The 23,232-nt window shown below is 39.5% G+C and overlaps 1 protein-coding gene and 1 long non-coding RNA gene across 23 annotated transcripts in view; both read right to left on the bottom strand.

Moving 5' to 3' along the window:
- Nucleotides 1-23,232, bottom strand: part of ESRRG (estrogen related receptor gamma) — a 632,553-nt gene that overhangs the window by 108,930 nt on the left and 500,391 nt on the right. The window lies entirely within an intron of this gene.
- LOC147572479 (uncharacterized) lies at nt 2,331-22,368 on the bottom strand. The gene is made up of 2 exons (XR_015246162.1): nt 14,688-22,368; nt 2,331-14,450 (listed from the first exon to the last, which is right to left on the bottom strand). It is a non-coding gene; the product is annotated as an uncharacterized LOC147572479 (long non-coding RNA).

Here is a 23,232-nt window from a genome sequence, read left to right as displayed (position 1 = left end):
GTTGGGCATCCGACTTCCGCTCAGGTCATGAACTCGCGGTTTGTGAATTTGGGTCCCACATCAAGCTCTGTGCTGACAGCTCAGAGCCTGGAGCCTGCTTCGGATTCTGTGTTTCCCTCTCTCTCTGTTCCTCCCCAGCTCCCTCTCTCTGTCTCTCTCTCTCTCTACCGCTCTCTCTCTCTCTCTCTCTCTCAAAAATAAAGATTGAAAAATTAAAGAAAAAAGATCTCTAATAAAATTTCAATGAAACTATGAAAGAGAAAAGCAAACAAAAGACTAGGTTTCATCCCTATGCATCCAGGAAAGAAAAGCAAAATCGTGAAGGAGAGCTTAAATTAAAACAAAACAAAAAATACTCCTGAAGAAGCCGTTGCTATCTTCATAATAACAGGAGAGCTGATTTCTTTCTTTGTTTGCAGTACTTTTGCTGCCCTGCTCTCCTTGCTCTTTGATTCACAGAGTTTCAGTTAAAACCAAAGAAAGACATAATACATCCCAAAGCAAAATCACGTCGCTAGTAGAAAGCAAATCTGGGCGCAATAATAAATGTCAGAGCTGTAAAAGCAAAGGCAGCGGCTAGGTTCTTTTTTTTTATTATTATTTTTTCCCCCTCTCTCCATACTTAAAAGTGAAATACCTAGCTGTTATCTTGGTGTCTGCAGAGCCTCCCCATTGTAGATTCAATAATACAAGAGGCTTCTTATCAGCAGCTGGGGTGACTGATTGGAGCTGTGATATGTTTAGACAATGCACTGTATTTAACTGAATTTACAGATGCCCCAACTCAGACGTGGTAGTAAACGCCAGAGACTAATAGGAAATTAAACATGTACAATGGACTAACTCCATTTGCTCTCACACAGTGTAATGTGTTTAGTTAACTTACTCATAGTCACACTTTATCTTTTTCTCTATGGATTCCCTGGGATATGTTTCAAATTGGCCAGAGATTAAATCTTCTTTTCAATTTTTTGTTACTATTTTATTGCCGCTTTCCCTTATTATTGGCCACTCTTTCTCTTGCAGAGATAAGCTAAACAAGATGACCCTCCATACGCCACCCCCCCCAACCCAATTATCAGATAGTCAGCAAAGAATGCAAGGGTACAGGATTCCATAATATTAATATTAATATAACATGAGAGGAACAAAAATCAGTCACTTATTTGAAAGCAATGGTGTATTTAACTCATTTGAAATTTAAATGTGAATTTTAATGTAGCTGGTATGTAACACATACATACATACAGAGAGACAGTGCGGGAGCAGCACGCGTTAGGTCAGTTTGAGAATTAACTCTTCATTGTTTCCTATATTTGCTCACAAAACCAGCTGCAAGGAGACATGTGTCCCCATAAGCGTGCAGCGTAACCGTGGAGAGGGAGAGGAAAAGATGTCACAATGCTCTAGTGCTTTTCATCTGGTTAACAGAGAAAGGTAATTTATCCTCAGATAAATCCACAGATTGATCTGTAGATCGTCTTTGCGAGAGGCTGTTCACAGAGAACTCTCCCTGTATAACAGCAAGTGAATCCATAATGGTTTTGTTGTCCTTAGGAAACTGTGAAGAATTTCTACATTCATGAGAGCATGTTACCTGGAAAGCATAAAAGGAATCTCGAGTCTGTTCTGGTCACATCCAGACTCCTGAGAGGGTTAAAGACAATTCCATCTAAATGCTGACCACATCCCCACACCTCCATGACCCCTTCCTTGAGAAAAGTGGATAGAGTCCATGTGGGGGGGGGGGGGGGAAGGACGACTAAGGCTGACATCAGTACAGTCCAGACCATGGTGACCTCTGATTCGCCTGTTTACATTTATTAGGTAGACGAGCAAAACCACTTTTGCATCAGCCTAGCTTATAAACTAAAAGTAAGGGAATCCAGAGCACATACCATGGTTCAGAAAGAAAGGTGAGCAAGTGGGCATTTGCGTGGGACTTCACATGCCTCAAACTCTAAAGAATGAAACTGGGCAGAAAGATGTTGCACCCAGAACCCTATGTGTACATATTCACACCTGCCTCTGAGATTTCAGCCCCCAGGCCCGACTACAGAACAGCCCCGTCTTGTACACCAGGGGACCCAGCCCAGAGACAATGGTCTGAATATCACCATGAACACTGAAATAATATCACCATTAACGCTATTGCCTCAACTGCTATTTTTACTGAATACACAAATGGCTTTTATCAGAGTTTTCTGTCTAATAAGACATGAATACTTCAAACAAAACAGAAAAGAAACATGTGACTATGTTGATCCAATGAGAAGACGTGAACCTCACAGCCCTTTCAATCAACTTTTTAATTGGCTTTTTTAAAAAGCAAGGATGGCGCTAAGGAAAAACACTGAAGCACACATAACTACACAATACGACTAATACACAAAATGTATATAATTAGTCATCCCAAAGCATTATCCGCCTCCACCCTCAGATCAAAATTCTACTCCATGGAAAGAACAGAGGGACATGATATCAAGAAGCACTAATGTCATTTGAAAATCAAGTTATAATCAAATAACCATTACTCAGTAAAATGGACTTCATAGTAATCATTTCTTTCTATAACTGAGCAGTCCAATAAATGTTACTTCTCTTAATCAGTTCTGATTGGTATTTGCTATATGAGACACAGACAAATCTTTGACCAATCTTTAATTAGTATCACTGATGAAATATTTATTCTTTTAATTTGAATTTAGAAACCCAATAAAGCCATGTTTGCATCTTTTATCAACTTAAATATTATCCTCCTTTATTACTTTTGTCATGACTGCAGACTCTGAAAATGTTCTCCCGAAACAATGCGTATTTCATACATGCACAGTTGCCCCGGTCTCATTGCTTTTAGGGCAAATATTTAATATAGGCATTCAGGTTATAAATTCATTTCAGTCCTCCTTCTGAGGGGACCATGAAGCAGATTTCCTCTAAGTGTCAAGAGAGAAAAGGAAGATATTTTTAGACATCCTAAGACCTTCTTAGGGAATCATAGATTCACCAAATCATAACCTAATCCTCCCTGGAGCTCCCGGTATCCAATTCACAGAAACGATGGGGCTGGACAACATCACTGGGCCCTTGTGCATGGAGTGTGCTGGATATTCTAGTGCCCAGACACTAAACTCAGAAGCCAGTGTTCTATTTTTGGCTCTACAACTGATGAGCTGCCACCGTTAGCTTAACCCATCTCCCCAACTACAGACACACTTGTACAGTTTCCCAAGCCTGATGGTTCTTACTGACCGGAGCCCATTCAAAATAGGCAGAAACCACCAAGCATATTATTAAAATCTAATGAAGCAATCAGATTGCAACTTGTTCTAAGAACACCTTTGCCAATCTCCCCTAGTCCGCAGAACACTTCCGAAATAAGGATAACCAGAATAATCTAGAAACAAGAAAAGGAGGGATCATTTCTTCTGAAAGATACACAAAGAAATGACATAGATACCTTCTGTGTTGCTCAGAGGATTCTCTGGTACATGAACATCTATGAGTTTTGCATTTCCTTTCGCCTTCTCTTTTGCACCGTACAATTGCCAGTGAAAGCTCCCTCTTCGTAACAAATCTATCACAAACGCTTGTTTGTAATGTGTACGACGTTAGACGTTCATACAAGCTGTGCTTGTTAAGCTATTGCAAGCACTTCGTGGCACCACCTACCTCTGCTACATAAGTACTTCCGCTGTTACATTTATTCAGGAGATTATTACATACAACATCTTCAACTTTCCTAGAACATGGATCACATCGGCTTTTGTTGACGAGTGTATACTTAAAGCCTAGCACAATGGCTGGCACATCAACATCAAGTGAAGAGAACACAGACCTTTTTGCAAAGAAGCCGACACTTAGTCTGTACTTGTCTCGGGAGAACCTTTGATGGAGTCACACCTTCATCTACCCGGAGAGCCCACTTCATCCTTGCCAACGGCTTCTGCAACAGAGCTCTGAACCCCCAAGTGGCCACAGTCTCTGATACTCCTGCATTCCTACTTCTAGCCACAAATAACAAAAACAATAATCCCGGCTTCGTGTTTTGGCAATATCTGTTTTATGAAAAAATACAAACACAGTAAGATCCCTAACTATTTTAATCAGATTCAAGAAGACAGAATACTCTGGGGTACGATAATTAATCACAGTTAAAAACCACTTTAGAAATCACAGTCTACTTTTTTCTGAAAATAATCTTAAAATTTCTTAACAATAACCCCAAAAGAGACAGGAGACACATATGTAAAAATAGCATGATTGTTGACACATTAGCTAACATGTGTGTTGTGTATGCTGGCATTTCTTGTCAAAATCTTCATTGGCTGTTAATTCTGTCAAACAAAATCTTGGCTTACAATTCATTTCGTGGTGGCTGTCAGCTTGTATTTTGCACGTTTCAGTATTATTTAAAGCTACTTTTCCATATTTAATATATGATGGCTTACTGTACCTTTCCACTGGCATTTATCACCTCTCAAGAGTGATCAGTCTCCACGAAAGTGAAGTTCATTGTCACGGAAAAGCCTAGCCCTCATTTCTTTCCCTACACAGTATTTGGTACAGAGCAGCATGTACAATAGCAGGTGTGCCTTCAATTTAGAGGTCACACATTTAGCAATAGAAATAGAAGTTATTAAAATAGACTGGAAGTCTTTAAAAACATAAAGTGCCCTTAGAGTAAAGTCTAAATAATTGTACAAAAGTCAATGTTTGTATTTTCTTTTGCTCCAGGTTCCAAAATGATCCTAAAGATGCTGCCATTTCCCAAACCAGAATTCCTATTGTTGGCAGGATTTAACAATGAATTTAGAAAAATACAGAGTTCCACTATCCCCACCAACCAACTTTATCCTTGCCTGATTTCCCCATCTCTGTAATAGGTGATGTCAACTCAGCTTACAGGGTTTGAAGTCATTAACAGAATATTTAGTGGAATATTTTTTTTCCCATTTGACATAGCTTCAGTGTGATCATTTAATTAATTTTTTTTTCTTCTGAGTTATTTAATCAATGATTTGGACAGGTTCTGATAGGGGACTCTGGAGAGAGAGGCATGCTGCAGTGGAGGAAAAACACAAGTGCCTAAAGCACTGAATGGGATTCCCCCACTCCCACCTCCAGCCCCAGCTCTGCTCCTTCCTAGCTATATGACTTTGGCCAAGATACCTAAACACGCTCGAAGCCTTAGCCTCTTTATCTGTAAGGACATAAGGATAGTAGGTGCTACTAAAAATTATATATTTGTTGACAATACTGAGCACTTAGTATGTGCAAAGCAAGGTCTTAGGTGCTTTACATGCATTAACTCATTTATTCCTTACAGCAATCTATGAAGAAAAAAAAAGGAAAAAGAAACAGAAGCACATAGTGACTAAGTAACTGCCCAAGTTGACTCAACCAAAAATGGCAGACCTGGGATCTGGCTATTTTACGGCCTCTGAGAAGTATAACTAAGATTATAAAAAGCATCTAAGGACAGAATTTGGCACACAGTAGGGACTCAATATAAATGGTAGGTTCTTCTCTCTCTTTCTCTATTGTTTGTGGTTCCTTTTCATATAAATTAACAGCCAGATTTTCTTAGAGTAGCCTGGAGGACTAATTCAGTTGGCATAACAGATCCTAGCATTGAGTCATTAGATACAAAAATCTTATAAAAGAGTAGGTAAAAATTAAGGCTACTAACAAATATAATGCACATATAAACACGCACACACTCATACAAGCATGATCACACACATACATACACAATTCAAGTGAACCTTCAAAGAATGTTCCTAGTATATCCACTGCCAATGAGTTTATCATCAGTATTGACGGAACATGGACTCAGGTCCCAAACACCATGCTGGGTTTAGGGGCAGGAGGAGAGAAGGTCAGACAAGAATGAAACTTACTGTCTGCCCTCAAAGACCCAGAATCCACTGGGGGACTCTTTAACAACTCACTGTAATATATTTGGTGCTATACTAGAGGTATGTAGAAAATCCTATGGGAATGTAGAGAAAAAAAAAAAAAAAAACAATTAATTCTGTCTAAGGATTCAGGAAGTCTTCACAAAACAGAAGTCATTTCTTCTAGCTGTGTTGAACTTCTCCAGGCAAAAATGAGGATGAGAAGGGCATTCCAGACTGAGAGACTGCACAGAGATATGTAGGAATGAGGACATGCTACGTGCAGGCAATCAGGAGAAGGGCAAGGTGGCTAAAACCTATGGTACCTTAAGAAGGCTAGGGAGATAAATCAGGTTCTAATTGTGAATAGCTGCCTATATAATGGCTCGGATGGTTGGAATTCATCCTATGCGGTGCAAAAGGTGACGGGCACAGGTGGCACTGAAGACACGTAGACCAGTGGAGACAATTTCAGTCACGCAGATGACAAAGGAGAGTGACCTATACTCAAGCTGAGGGGATGCATCGAAAAAGATCAAAGGATCCTCCGTAAGTAGAATCCTCTAGGCTTAGTAACTGAAGAGGTGTATGAGGTTAAGAAAAGGCTGAATCCCTGCATGTGTCCAAAGACAGTAGTTTATATACTTGATACTCTTAAGATTTACTCTTGCTCTAAAAGAAAGAAACAAAGGAAGAAGGAAGGAAGAGAGAGGGAAGGAAGGAGGGAGGGAGGGAAGGAAGGAAAGAAGGAGGAAACAAACTAATGAAGGAACGAACGAATGAATTTGCCTTGGAAGAAAAGACAGGAAAAGAGCTGTTTCAATTCTAACGTGTCAAAAAATTGAAGCAGAAGACTAGGATCTTGGGTTACAGTGAAGGACACGTAAAGGAGCTTGCTAGGGGCCCTTCATCACTTCCAAAAAAAAAAAAAAAGTGTGTTATATAGGACATAACACACTTTACACTTCCTTTCTCCACTCCTCTTTCTTCCATCTCCTCCCTCCCCTTTCCTGTGTCCCTTCCCTCTTTGTGGTCTGTCCTGGGTCCAAGCACATGAGCAGAGCTTAGCCCTACAAGGCAGGAAGAGTCTAGACCATCTGCTCTCCCCTTTCGCTCACACAGACGTAGGTGGCACAATCACTATTTCTACTCCTCAGAATCCCATGATCAAAATTCAAGTTTTTCCAAAACTGCTTTGTGGGACTTAATTTCACCTAAAAGCTCAGCGATGTTTACCTCTGAGCCAGCAGCAGTGCAGTGGAATAACTTAATAAATGGAAGTGGCAGAGACACCTTTATGTTTCCTATGCAAATACTGCTTAGAAAAGCCATTAATGGAAATTATGGAAGGTGAACGCCAAACTAAATACATGGCCCAGAATAAGCAGGATGACTCATCCGGTCTTTGGGGGCCTCCCCCTCTGCTGGTAATTTTATTAGAACCATTACCAAGTGAAGAAATTTTTAGCTTTTGGAATTGAACTGTAAATTGTTCCTGCTTTCCACGGTATCCTAAAGGAATTTCAGGGGGAATTTTTCTTTGGTTTATGGAGCAACTCCCTGTAGACTGGGGGAAGTCTTTTGGAAATTTCTAGTTTACTCTTGGGGATTTTTCCCAAAATGGATTCTTCCTTAGAAATATTTTGGTTATTAAATATATATATTGGAAATGTTCTGTGTCAAAATGTCTAGCATGCCCCCAAGTTTCTGTTTAAAGGATTCATTAAAAAAAAAAAAAAAAAAAACAAACAAACCCATCGAGATGGTAGCATCTTATAATGGTGGAAGTATTTCTACTAATGGCTATAAAACCTGGTGCTATTGCTTTAATCTCTGCACTAAGGAGTCATTCTTTTAAAAACTACAAAACATGGAATGTGTTTTTAACTGTTCTTCTTTCCCAAATTATTTCTGGCAGCAGTGCTATAAAGTGGTTCCCTTTTATTCATAAAAATATATTATTTGCGATTCTGAGAAATAGACTAAGGAATGATGTGGAAAGCACCTTAAAATGTTTGTCTGTGAGACCACTTAAATGCTCATAAAATAACTGTTTTGATGTAGCACTCATTGTGTTCAGGCTTCATGTCATTTAGTTTACTTAAAAGTGTGCACTTCTCCACACCTCCCAACTGTAACAAAACCATCTTTTACTGTGCATGCTGTCCTTAGAAAACTTAGGTTACATTCATAAGGCTCACCATTCACAGGAGAGGATAATAATAATAATAATAATAATAATAATAATAATAATAGCAACAACAATAAAACCTTTTTACAGTCTTCTCTGTTGTTTCTCCTGCAGCCAAAATTCAAACGCTAACAACAACAAAATGTATTTAAAAGATGAGTCGATGTGAATGGTAACCGTTTTTCGTTCTCTGAGAATAGTATCTTATTATGCCTGGAAGGTTTTATTTGTTAACCTTTTAACGCAAATCGGTTTCCTTCCGCTACTTTCCCTGTTTTGCTCTGTGTTTCACCAGAGTCTTTTCTCGGTCTGCGACTCCGAGGAAGTCAAACACCACTCTGGGTGTCTCCATAGGGCCCACAGGGCCATGGTGTCCAGGCTGCGCTAAATCTGAAGTCCCTTCTCCCTGATCCCACACCCTGCTTTACAAAAACACACCATTTGCAGATCAAAGAGAGACGATTTATGCTTTCATCCAGCTGACGGACGATTAAATTAAAACAGATCAGCAGTGCGGTGCCTGGGCAGGTGGCTCCCACCACCACCGTGGGCCTCAGAGCGATTAAATTGTGGCGGAGATGGAGGGCCTTCCGCTCTCATTCCCGCACTTACAGATCAAACGGTGACAAATGAGATGTTACTGCTCTTGTAAAGCAAGGCTACAATCTGTCAAAATCCAACATAATTTGTGACCCTCTGTGACATCCTCTTTCTCTCTCTCTCTTTTTTTTTTTTGACATTTGAATACAGTGATTGTACTAGAGTCAAGCCCATTTAAGTGAATATACTCAATTCTATCTAAAGGAATACAGCCTGTTAGCTCCAACATGGTAGCTGAATATATATCTGGTGAGTACTCCAGCGACCCTTTGTGTTAAGTGCATACCATTAACAATGAATTCTGATTTTTTCCAAGTTATATAATTTGATATCTTGACAGCCCAGACACTTAAAGCACTACTATTTGTTTTAAATGGCTTTATTTTATTGTTTAAATGTCAGTATCAAAATAAAGTAATGCATACAGTCATGTCAGTTCTAGTGCAGGGGAAGTGTTCCTGTTGAGAAGGGTCTTGAAAGAGTTTGTTCTAAAAATGGACTCAAAAGTCAATTGCAATGTCTCTTGGCTGAATCCTTAAATGACTCATGAAACATATTTATACTGCATTTTCTGTTTAGCTGGTGCATTTAATAAGGCACTGAAGCAGAAACAGCAAAAGAAGCATAGCATCTTAACTTACTGAAGTTGACATCGTTGCCAGGTTAAAAAAAAAAAAAAATACAGACTATGGGAAATAATTGAGGAATGCTTGATAGAAACCACAGCCAAGATAAATGAACAGACCTCTCAGTGGGCTTTAATTGTATAATCTGCTGGATTATTATACATGGCTTGGCATTAAAGGAAGAAAATAAAAGATTCAAGAGACTGAGCATAGTTTTTAATATTTTTGCCTACCAGAACGGCAGGGAGAATTGATTCTCTCATGCCTCCACTCCATTCAGACCTGTTTGGGGTTTACGAGCCTGTCACAATTCAGAGCAGGCATTGACTTTCTACTTCAAAGTGGCTAAAGATCTTTCCCCAAAGACTTTTGTTGACCACAAACCTTTAGGCAGGGTAACGCCAACCTTTAGGGAAATCACTCTGAAATAACCGTTTACAAAGAACAAAAGTATATCTGGACTCTTTGAGCACTTTTTTTTTTTTTTAGGGTTATTCTTTAAGGTTCCTGGGCATAAAATGATTTTCTACCATGTAGCTCATTCTGTGACCTACCTACGTAGGTGTGCTCAAGTTATTCCGTTCATCCTGGTTTATTTCCTTAACTCTGGGCTTGCTTGCTCCCATTTTAAAGTAACTGTCCCATTTGATGCATGATCCCTCTTCCCTTAATGACTTTGCTTTAGAAATCCAGCTGGCTACAGAGTAGACCTCAGTTTATGGCGTTTGCGAATAATCAGCTGGGACAGAAAAGTCACCTCCCTTTTTGGTACACTGAACTGTGATATACACTAATCTCGCCTTATTATGATGGACTTTTATATCCTCCCCAAGCTTTAATGCCTGCCATCATCCTATTCTACAGAGACTATGATGCACAAGACCCGCAGACCTTGCCTGTTAAAGGCAGGGTCCCCTTCTTAGTCTGAACATACTATAGGAGTCGTGCATTTGCTTTCTGTAGCTAGGAAAAGGGTTCTCACCACCATAAGAGGGATCCAGGTCCATGGCCACAGCTCCATTTTGTCAGAAGTTGCCAAGAAGGATGCTGTATGTGGTGGATGCTCCCAGAAGAAGGTCTACTGGGTTTGGGCTCGGCCACCGTGTGCCCACGGATATCTGAAATGTACCCACCACGGAGTTGCCTTCACCTGTGAGTGGCTTCTGCCATCGCTAAAAGCCCATGGGGAGGTTGCAAGTGAACGGAAGCTGTGCGCTCTGCTCTGAACCAGTCGGGGGATGGGCCTATAACACAGATAATGCAGGTTTGGTAATGTTCTCTTCACTACAATCCCTCCCAGGTCAAAAAGTGGCACCCGAAAAAAAAATTAGAAAGGTTAATATTTTTCCCCTTCACTTCATCTTCCTATTTCTCTACCTTGTTTATTAATACAAATCTTGGAATCCTTTGTTGACCTGTACCGATTGTGATGACAAATAGCAGCCATGCGGGGCAGCACTCATTAACGGGGTATTCGGCGTTGGTGGGAGTTCTGCCTGGCTCCTGTTTCTGCAAAGGCCTTTCCTGATTTTACAAGCTGCCACAAAACACAGGGCTCACCTCCTTCCCTCACTTTGCTCTCTTTTCTCTACCCTTCCTGCTTTGGATGTAGATTCTCTACTAGACACATGGGATACAGGGCAGGTTTGTGCCTCTGCCTGTAAGCACATGGGAAGGAAGGAGGAAGGTGGCAGAAATATTATTAACTTTAAAATCTTCCCTCTACCTCCAAGATGAGAATGAATGCCCCCCAAAGATTCCCTGAGATAGACACAGACAGCTCTTCCCCCATAGGAATCTCCTGTCACCTCAGTTTTTTTTTCTTCTTTTTCTTCTTTTAATGGAATATAAGATTCCCATTGTATGGAGGATCTTTTCAAATAAAGCTACTGTTCTGAGTCTGTTGAGTGACATTTTCATAATATAAAACTCACCCGATCTGTTCCTTTTCAACATTTTCAATGTTTGTTATCTGACGTCAATTATATCCTAACTTCCTTACCTCTAACAATTTCCCAGAGTTGCATGAAGATTTGGCCAGCTAAAACTCACATATTCCCATTTAACTTTCAAGCAATGGAACAGAAGTGCCCGTGAGTGGCTGATGTTAACAAAAGCAAAAGCCACTTGAGAATGCCACTAAAAGAATAGTGGCTGGAGGTTATAAATAGGTAACACTATTTATAAAGCATCAACAAAATGTTTCATGATGTGTAACATAAAGCCCAAGCAGTCATATTGTTAAAAACCTGTTCCTGTGCCTAATGTCTACATAAATAGCAGCATGAACACACTATCATGAGCTGTTTTGTTTGCCATCAAGCTAATCACAGGCACAGGAGATGAAACCTTTCCCACTAATGGCTGGTCTGCCTTAAAAAAAAAAAAAAAAAAAAAAAGTTTGGGGGTGGGGGGCCTTAAGGTGTGAGGAAACACAGTATCACGTAGCAGAGTTCAAAAGAATCCAAATCATTTAAACATTCAGCAATGATCATATTTTGTGGTCCTTAAGTTCAACAATAGCGTTTTGATAACAGGAATGCGAAACTCTTGGCCTTAACCTCACCCAGCACTTGTTGCTACTGAAACATTAATGTTATCTCTCTATTTAAGTAACCCACATATATGTCCAAAATTAGACTGTAAAGCAGAAGCCTTCTTGGCTAGAATAAAATGGTTTTTAACATCAATTTATAAATACTCTGAAAATGCAAGTCACTTTCCTTCAGCTGAATGACTAATGCATTACAAGATTTTGCGATACCCAAACCATTGAATGTCAGAAAGATTTAAGTTCAAATCAACATGCATTTATTCTATGGTATAGCAATATGGAAAGCTGATGGCATGAATATTTTACGGTAATGTTTCAATATTAAAATCCCCACATTGAGATTCTGGAGTAACATACAAATTATATTTAACCATCAAAAAATTCATTGAAGTACTTATTAGAGTATCAGTAATAATAGTCATTAAAATTTTATGATCACTTAAAAGAACACTAAATAAAGACAGTTTAGTAAATGCCCTATTTACATATTTTAACAAGACTTACATAGTAATATCAAAATCACACTGAATTTGAGAGTAAAATTAAACTTGCCCTCAAAAGAACAGATACATTATGGATCTACCCTGATAAATTTGCTTGTTTTTGCAACAGTGGGGTGAGTTGCCCTAATTCATTTGCTTTGCCTTTCTGGACCAGCTGCAATATTACACAAGCTATGACCAATGGTCAGGGGTTCAATTTATGGATTAAGAACTGAATTAACTAAACAGGCTCTATAGGAATCGAGTCTGCAACCTTAGTCTCATTTTGTGCCGTGTCCGATTTTCCTCAGCTAAATGCTTACTCATGTATACCACCTAATCTCACACGTATGTAAGTCAGTAACATGTACATGACTATTCCCACATACGTATATGTGGCTTACTGTCATTTAAAATATTTTACAATATTTGTGGAAGCTGTAGTCCTTAAGCATTTTGATATAGAGAATATTTAGTTGATTTTTCACATCATTTTAGAATGCCGAAGAAAACAACTTTCAAAATTGTGTCCCTTACATTTTGTACACAAATACAGTGTAGAACATAAAATGGTGGGATTTGCTTTCTTTCCCTTATATGTTTAAGGTTAAGAGTGATCACTGTAAATTCAATGAACTTGAGTAAATGGTAGGGCACTAGAAATTCTCAAAGAGAGATGTATGGAGGTACTCAGGGAAGACAGGTGGCCTGGGGTCAACAACCAAGCCTTGTGAGAACAGCCACGCCATTGACGCAGGTCACTTTGGTTTCCCTGGAATGAGTGACTTACTGGCAAACACATCCACGAGAACCCTAGGCTCTGGCAGAATCTGAGGCTCCTGGATGGCAAACTCATTCGGCAAGACATGTGGCATCACCGAACCTAGTGAGGAATAAATACGCCTCCTACCAGTATATGTGTCCTTGGCTCTTTTCCTCGTTGAGAACATTTACACTATGAAACATCATCGAGCACTATGGAGTCAGAGAAGTGAAACATTTCTAATATCATGCAGTCTTGGTTGTGTGTGTCTATATGTACATACGTGCTCCTGGGTATGAGAGAGAGAGATAATTACAGAAGCCCAGAAATTCCTACAATCAGAAATATATAGACAAAATTAAATACCATATGCCAAATGATGTTTCCAGAAGGACCACCTCTAATAAACAAGAGAAAAAGATATCATCAGAGTATTTGGGTCTATCTTCATTCCATGGTTGCTCACAGATTCATCAAAAAGCCCATGATCATCATTTTCCCTACTTCCCTTCTTCAAAGAAAGAAGAATTAAGGCCTCTCACTTTCACTGGATGCCAAATCAGTTAGACGGGGCAACAATTTATATGGCAGCAATACTGAACTTTACAGTTAGGGCGTTAACTTTTTCTCTGCAACACTGCAGCTAACACTCAGCTAGAAACTCTACTATGTTCTGGAATCCACGCAATGGTAATGGAAGAGAAAAAAAAAAAACCCACGAACAGAAACTTGCAATATATTATGGGCCCTTCTTCCTGAAATAGGTTTAGTTTCCCAATCATATTTTTTGAGGTTCACATCGAAGTCTGATTACACGTCTCATGACATAGAATGGTTTGCTTAGCTGAAAAGTTAACAGATACCCAGAAAACTAACTTCATAACTGAATAATCCACACAGTAGCTAGCAGGGAGTCCAATTTACCTAGAAATACTTAGTCAGCAAAATGCTTTAACATGTTTTTAAACTGAAATGCTCATTCAGTGTGACTTAGAAAAGCCCTGAGTATACAACAATGACTCAAGAAGATCCAAAGCACACAACTTCTCCACCTCATGGCCCTTCCCAGTGTTTCAAAAATTAAAGAATAATCCCTTTTGATATCAAAAAGCTCTCAACACATAGAGAACTAAAATTTTTATATAAGGTAGGAGTCCTCCACTCTATAATAGTGGATAGTATAGTGTAATGTCTCAAAGCCTGGGTTCATAAGTTAATTTCTGGGTTTGAATCACAGCTCTGTAACTTACCAACTGTGTGATTCTGAACCAGATATTATTTAATACCTTTTCTCCCCCAACTTTCTAATCTACAAAATGGGTTAAAAATAACACCTAGTTGGGGCGCCTGGGTGGCGCAGTCGGTTAAGCGTCCGACTTCAGCCAGGTCACGATCTCGCGGTCCGTGAGTTCGAGCCCCGCGTCGGGCTCTGGGCTGATGGCTCAGAGCCTGGAGCCTGTTTCCGATTCTGTGTCTCCCTCTCTCTCTCTGCCCCTCCCCCGTTCATGCTCTGTCTCTCTCTGTCCCAAAAATAAATAATCGTTGAAAAAAAAAAAATTTAAAAATAACACCTAGCTCACAGTGTCGTTCTGAGGATAAAGCAATACACGTAAATCTTTCATTGTAAATCATCATTATTATCTAATACATTTTAGATCAGTTCATCACAGAACCAATTTGCTAGTTTAAAAGCTGTTTTGCCCCCAGAGAATCCTATTTACCGATTCAGTCTTTTATTCACTCATTCATTTAATGTTCATGTTCTCGAGAAGAGTTTGGAGAAGGGCACACCACTAAAGGGATGGCAAACCAATGAGAAGAATTAATAAGCCCTAATCTTGACAATAAGCATGCATTTTAGTGGGCTGGAGTAATTATCGGAATTATATAAGCCAATCTTCTCTTCACTAATTCTAATTCATTCACATTACACTGTGAGTACAAAATGAATAAGGAATTTAATCACTTACATGTGGACCCAGGAAAATGTTTAAGATGCATTTTATTTGGCCTCGAGAGAAACAAATATATAAATATTTACAACAATGTACACTCCTATAAGATGGTCACCTCCTTCATCCGTGTTTGATCTTTGATCTGTATTTATAGTTATCATCTGGAGCACCTATCTACTTAAATAGTCTCCATTTTGAGAAAATAGTTGAAGGCAGAGCAGTACTTTGATGTAGAAAAGGGGGCCGATTTCTAAACATTTCCAAACAGATTGAAATCTGCTACCCCTTAAGATAATATTAATATCGACATCAACTTTGGACACCAGATGTCAACATGTAGGGTGTTTTCCAGTGAAGACTCCCATCCCATTTTGCTTTTACATCAGCCAATGAATATGGATAAGACCCTGAAAGCAGCCCTTGATATGTATCCACAGCACAAATTTAATGTAAGTGGCATATAAGTGATATTTATGTATAAAATTTTGCTTACTTATTCTAGGCTAAAGCACTCAAAGCACTAACCTTGACCTACTCTATCCAGATGGGCAAAAATCCAATTTATTATCCAATTTGAAGAATTTTCTTTCCTTTATTTTTTATTGGAAAATTATGCCTATCTCACCGTACTACTAAAAGAAACATCCTAGTGATATGTGCCTAAAAGGCTTTTGAAAAAGAGGTACAATATTGAGGGTCACACATGGTAATAATTATTTTTGCCAATTCCACATATCCAATCAAAAGATGGCTGTTGGCTCCAGCGTGGCTGCAGGTGAGGAAAAAGGAGATGGAGAGGGATCTTAGCCCACATGTTCAGGACACATGACAATGAAGTCACACCCCTTAGAAGAAAGGATTCCCTAGTCAACATCTGAAGCTCTCAATGATGCCATTCCGACATTTGTCACCCGGAGGGAACAGAATATCCCATAATTAAATAAGCCATTTGGGAGCAGGTCATCAACCACAGAAGGCAAAATTCCATTCTCCCAAATCATCTTGGCTTTGCTGTTCAGACCTACAGATTGATGGCATGCAGGGATTAATCTATTATGACAGATAGTTCCACTGATACTTCTGATGAAATGATTATTGCTCCTTCCAGTATTTCCAAATCCAGTTAAGCACTGGGACAGGCTAATTCTGCCTTTGAAATGTCTCTTAGTCCATCTCTTTCTTTCAAGTCCCACCGCCACCACTCTCACGTGGACTCTCACTGTTTGACACTTTAAATATCTTCAGTGATGTGCTCAGTAGATTCCATACCCGTCCCTTTCTCCATTCTTCCATCATGGGAACATGTGCACCTGTGACTTCCCTAAAGGTACAAAACCCTTAACTGGATGTCTACTTAACTGGATGTTACAGGATAAAAGGCACGTATTTGCTTTGGAATTCAAGCAATACCCTCCATGCATCTGGGACTTATCTACTTCTTCCATCCTTATCTCCAAATTCTGCCTTTCACAAAAAACTTGACTCCAGTCAGAATGATACTTACCATACCCTGAAAACACCACTTAAGTTACACATGTGGTTTAAGCTATACCTGCCTGACTGCGGCCACAATTACCTCTATGAGGAAAGTACCTCCTCTTGACCTCTGCTGTTCTAAAAATTAACATTCCTTTGAGAATAGTAGAAGGTCCACTTCTAAAGGACTTCTTAAAACACTCTGGTCATCTTTAATCAGCTCAGGAAGCGAACTCTGATAGCCAGTGTCTGCCATATATACATGGGACCTCTTCTGTGCTCTTATGAATTGTTTGTTTTCTTTTAGGTGTTCTTTGATCTTTCTCGACTATATCATCAGCTCTTTAGAAGCACAGACTCTACACTTGAAATTCGCTGTACATATTAGAGCGACCAATGCATAATGGAAAAGCTGTTCACTATGACATTAAGAGAAATGTGTGTTTCTCCCTTTTATTAAATAGCTACAATGGAAAGCAAAGGAAAAAAATATATAACTATATAATATTATATACATACATATATTTTTCCTCACAAAGGAGTGCCCATAACCATTTCATTAGTTGTGCATGCTTTTTATCAGTGTTTTGCTTCTTATAAGCCCAATTTATAAGGTCAGAATTTTCCTGAAGAACAAATTAAGATGCACACAAATCACTCTGGTTACAGGTTTCTTTTTTCAAAATATTCTACATTGATTTGAGCTTTCCGGAGTCCCAAAATAAATAAATTGCTAGTGTATTTGAAAAGAATTTCCACATTTCTAGGTGAGATTGGCACTTTTTAAAGAGGTGGAAATCAAGGAGATAGTCATGTGGGCTAATCTAAATGCTTCCTATCAAAGATATCATCATTTCAACAATATTCTTTTTTTTCCCTAAGAGTTCACAATATTTACCTCTACAGTCATAGTTCAATGCAATTTATGACTAAACATGGCAGCAATAAAAATCATTAAACTCTACCTTTTAAGAACAGGAAGCAGGAAATACCTTGTGTGCAGCATTATGTAGATTAGTATTACCCACGCAGGTGATATCATTACATCTAGCTCAATTCCTGCATCCTATAAATGATACACCTACATGTCCAGAGAGTACTTACGTAAAGAATTCCCTACCCCTGCTCTTCAGGCAAAGCAGGAAAAGTGCCAGTGACAAAGCTCTGCTATTGAGTCACTTAGGCAACTGAATTTATCAACTTCTGAGGGTGCAGGAAAAGAGGAAAGATGTCTTAAAACTAATCAGATGCTCACAAATACTGACAAAGATAACTGAAGTATGTAGCACTGAAAATGTACTTACGGAACATTAAACTAATGACCTTTCTAGGACACCTTACTTTCTGAATGATATTAAAGTCAATAGTAACTAAATATGAAAAGTAGATTGAGGATTTGCTAGTATTACACGCAGGCTGGGATGAGTATAAATAAGTTGGATGTGTGTGCGCGCGCGTGTGTGTGTGTGTGTACAGCCAAATGCACAGAAATACAAACAAGTATAGAACAAGGCAGGTTTACATAGAGAGTAAATATTTATTGTGCTCTAGGGTGTATATCCATGTGGTTCAAGTGGTACTGTTCTATCAGGATCATCATTCATAACTCAGACTCTACTACTCATGTTCATATTCTCAGACCAGTATTATTTGGAAAGGGTCTGAAACACTTTTCATTACCCAAAACTATGCTAGGCCAATGCCATTTCCACTATGACCTAGAAAAAAGCCCAGAGAGTCACAACAACGAACAAACAAACAAACAAACAAACAACCCATGAGTAACCACCAAATGCTAGCCTTGGTGTCTTTCTCCTGTAAATCACAGGCAGTTGGGTGTTGAACACTAAAAATCTGAAGAGGAATAAATTCCTAGAACCATGGACAGAAACTTGCCTTTACTCATTTCCAGCAATACTGTGAGTTTCTGTTACTATGTTCACTTATCACTGCAAAGATGAAAACACATTCAGATACTTAACAGTGTCTAATAATAGGAGACAGTTTAGAACAGAAATAATTCCAAACCTCTAAGAAACCTGTCAAAATTTCCCAGAGGTAAGAACCAATGACCTACAGTAGACTGTGGCCATGACCCCAGGGTCCAAGTGCTAACTCTAAAAAAAGTGCCATGAGATATTTGATGACAGGTGATCAAGACATCATTTTTGTGCCCTATCTGGACCAGATAATCTACTCTAAAATGAATATTCAGCATACCCGCCTTCAACACCACATGGAAATTCACGCAGAGAAACACACAAAAGACGTTCTTTTAGTTTAGGCTATTCTTGAATTGATACACGAACCAATATTCATCTCTGTGCTATTCCTCTCAAATTAATATCTCCAATCTTAAAATGCTGACCCAGATTCCAGTCTCATATTTTTAATTGCTGCGAGTTATTTTGATTTAGAAACCCCAGTATTCCCTGAAACCTGGCACACCTGAACCAAATAAACACGTGCCGAATCCATATTCATCACCTATCAGAGGGCTGGGCTCATGGGATAGAGAGAGCATGCGACAAAAATGTGTTCAGTGAATTACTTCTTCTGATACCAGTTTCCAATCTCATCTCCCCAGTTCTGTTTCTGGCCATTGGTTTCCTACTTTGCTTCTTTGAAATACTGAGTCTTATTAAGTTGTTCCCTTCCCCCTACTCACCCTGCCCCAGGGTGCATCATTCAAATCTCTCGATTCTCTCTTCACATGCTCTGTCAGAATTACCACTTCGAAAGCTGCAAACCTCAATCAGAGACAGATCACCTTATAGCTGGGCCAATGGCAGAGTCTCCCATCTTAGCACAACTACCAGAGATCTCCACTCGTCTTTCATCTAATCTACTTCTACAGGATTAGGATTCATACGTAAGAACAGCTTCACTCCTTTCTTCGGGACGCATACAGGCTCCCAAATGTTTGTTACCTTAACTCTCAACTACCACAGCAGTCTTCAGGTGTCTCTCTGAGCTAAGTCAAGCCCCCCTATTGATCTTTATCACAGAGGGAATGTCTCCACAGCCCCTTTGATTGCTTTTGTCCCAACTACACTTAGATAAACTCTTTACTGTTGTTCTATTGGGGGAAAAAATCTCTATATTAACATTTGTTCTCTAAGAGGAGTCTTGCTTGTTATTTTTTTCACCTGATCTCTAAACAAAGAGATCATTCCAGGTTGCTAGAGATGGTACTTATAAGAGGCAATGTACACAGTGATTAAGCCCCAAACTCTGAAATAGACTCAGGTTCAAATCCCAGCTCCGGATCTTAAAAGTTAAATGAACTCAGGCAAGACTTCTAACTTCCATGTCTCAGTATTTTAATGTGTGGAATGAAAATAATAATATCTATTTCGTAAGGTTGCAAGAATAAAATGGGCATATACATACACATGTACATATATGTAGATACATATACATAGAAAGTGCTTAGAAGAGTACGTGGCATGGTTAATAACTCAATTAGTTTTAGTTGTTATTATAGTTTTTTGTAGCCACTATTCTCGTTCATCGTCTCCCTCTCTCTCCTCCTCCCCTCATTCCCCTTGCTGCCAAGACTGCGGAATACTTGTCCATGTTCATTACTTCTACTTCATCCAACGCATGCAACCCCCAAAGTGTCACTACCTGATTTCTGCCCACACGACCCTAATGAAACCGTCCTTGCCAAAATCAGATTTGACTTATTCATTGCCAAGCCCAGAGGTAAGTTTTAGTTCTTTTAATTGACCATTCCGTGTTTTTTTTTTAACCATGCCCTCCTTAAATCTCGCATTTCCTTGGCTTCTCTGATAGCCCATTGTCTGCAATTTCCCTCCCACCTCTTCCATCTTCTTAATCTCCAATAGATTCCTCTCCCCTACCCTTGACTTAATATCAGCAATCCCAGGATTCAGTCCTGAACTCACTCTTCTCCTCATGTATCAAAGAACCTCAAATCAGCATGTCAAAAGCTATGTGCATCCCTTCTCCCCCTTTTTATCCCCAAGTCCTGCTTGTCATCTTGGACTCCCTAGAGCAGCAGAATGGGGCATTACTGACCCCGCAGTCTAAGTCAGACATGCCTATGTATGTCCCTGTCCCCCACTGCACTAACTTGACGGTTCACTTCTCTCATTTCAGAGCTGATATCTGATTTCAGTCTGTCATTGTTTCTACCCTGGACTCCTGCACCAGGATCCTGACTGGTATCTTCACAACTGCCCTCATAGACTGCCTTGTCCTTGGGCCACGCTGCAGTCTAGTTTTCTAAAACTGGGGATCTAATCACATCAGCCCCCGGGCTGAACTCCTCACTATGTCACCCACTTCTGTCTGGATAAAATGCAAACTTGAGGGACAGTCTTCAGCAGGACCCTGCACATGTTTCTAGCCTCATGTCTCATCATTCACCTTCTCAGGCTCTGAACTGAACTGCTCGCAGTTCCTTCATAGAGCCTGCTTGGAATTCTCTCACATCACCCTCCCTTTTCCGCTTCTCTAACTCCTACTGGAGGGTTACATTTGGATGTCACCTCTGCAGTAAGCCTGCCCTGATTTCCCACAATTGAATCGGCGATCTTTGTGCTTCCGCTGCATCTTCTGCTTCCCTAGAACACCCCAATTCTTGTTACCTTAGAATCACTTTCCATCCCTCTTACAGACTGAACTCTAAAGGGCCATGATGCATGCCTTATTCATCTTACCCGTGGAATCCAGTAAAGCAACTGGTATGTGGTCAACGAACAATATGCATTCAATGAACAAATGAACAAATCTGGGTGCAGTTCTCAATGCGTAATAGGCATCATCATAACATTTTCGGTCAAAAATGTTTAAAATCATGACTAGCTTTCTTGATAATGTAATGCCTCAGGAGACAGACATAATATCAAGCAAATTAACAGTGTCATTCTCCCCAGTAAGGACCTACTGTTGGTAAACATATCGGTGAGTGTGGAGGTAAAAAAATTCTCAAGACTAAGTGACCATATCGTCTTGCAGTTTATAATAATGAAGAGATGATGGTGGCAAGGTGCAACCACGTACCTACTCTAAGATATGTAGAGACTCTAAGACACATATATATAGATATAGCTGCAGAAACATTCAGTGATGTTTGTGTTATATCGAGAACTACAGAACTGCCCATACAACTCGACCCAGTTTTCCCTCCCTTGTGAAGAGGTTATCCTAAAGAAATGATTCAAACAGGGAAAAATGCTACAAGATATGTAGGTTAATCTTATTTACCACGGAAACAACAAATGATCCCCAGGAAGCAAACGGTTAGGTAAATTATGACATTAATTTTTAATGGCATAGCATTCAAGAAGAATACAAAACTATATGTAAGAAACAATGTATATGCTATGATCACAACTATGAAATACATGTGTGAATAAAGGGATCATAGAAAAATAAAAATTGTATTTGCTGTAAATCTGCTTTCAAAGGGGAAAAATTGAAAGACCACAGCATGAGTCCAAGGGAAGTCAGTTTTGAGATATCTAATTAGTTTTTAAATCTAATTATTAATTTGCTAACAATTGCAAAGGGAAATGAACGCAGTATCTTCAGAACCCAAAGTGGCTGATAGTGACGTAAAACTATCATTTTCTGAACATCTATTATATACTAGGTTCTCTGAAACATTTTCTTAGTTCATATAATTATATTACAAAGTAGGTACCCCTTATTTCATTTTATAGATGAAGAATTTGGGTTGCAGAGAAGCTAACTGGCTTATTCAAGGCTCAAAGCTATTAATGGTACAGGCAAAAAGTCAAATCCAAGTACACCTTGGTTCTCACCCAGAACCTTTCTAATGCAACATCTACTGCAGGACAATCTTTCACAAATTTGAATTTTAACCAAAAAAAAAAAAGGAAGAAAAAGAAAGAAGGAAGGAAGGAAGGAAGGAAGGAAGGAAGGAAGGAAAGAAAGAAAGAAAGAAAGAAAGAAAGAAAGAAAGAAAGCAAGAGAAAGTGAGAAGAAAATGAGAGAAAAATGAAAAAAATTCAGAATTCTCAAGGAAGGAAAAAACAACTATGAATAAGAAATACATATTTCCCAATTAGCCAAGGCTTATAAAAGATGTCAAAACAAATATCTTTTAATCCGTTTTAACTGCCCTGCTTTTCATTGGCTTAGGAAAGATGGTTATAGTAAGAATGCACTTACTTACCAAGGGCTGGCACCAGCCTCCTACACTCTGGGCATCCACCAGTGCATGGATCTGGGGGAAGAGGAGAGTCCTGCCTCCCGTCACATGACAACTATAACTCATGACACTCGCTAACCTGAATGCCAGAAGCAGACAGTGGGTACCTGCTCAGCAATCAGAAACCCCTGCCTGATCTATGCAAAGGGAATACGACTCACAGGAGGAGTGTTGAGAGAGCACTGAGGGGCACCTTCCAGTGTCCAGTGACAGCAGTTCCTGTGGTGGCCACAGCAGTGTCCTTCAGAGGATGTTCCTGGGCGTAAACTTGGCGGCGGTCTGGCCATTCAGCTTCCTGCAGCCTTGCTCATTTCCTGAGCCTATTTCTCAGTAGTCCCATTGAGCTACCAACTTTCCTGCCCATTTATATTTCTTTTCTGCTTAGGTTAACTAAAGTTGATTTCCGTTGATGGTAACCAAGATCCCCAGCCGGGAAAATAATGCAACAGGAACAACTGAACCAGTGATGCTGAACCATTT

This window comes from Puma concolor, chromosome E4 (assembly GCF_028749965.1).
Source record: "Puma concolor isolate L17-30 chromosome E4, mPumCon1.1.hap2, whole genome shotgun sequence".
Classification (NCBI taxonomy): Eukaryota; Metazoa; Chordata; class Mammalia; order Carnivora; family Felidae; genus Puma; species Puma concolor.
The sequence above is the reverse complement of the archived record's forward strand: the minus strand, read 5'-3'. Positions and strand labels throughout refer to the sequence as shown.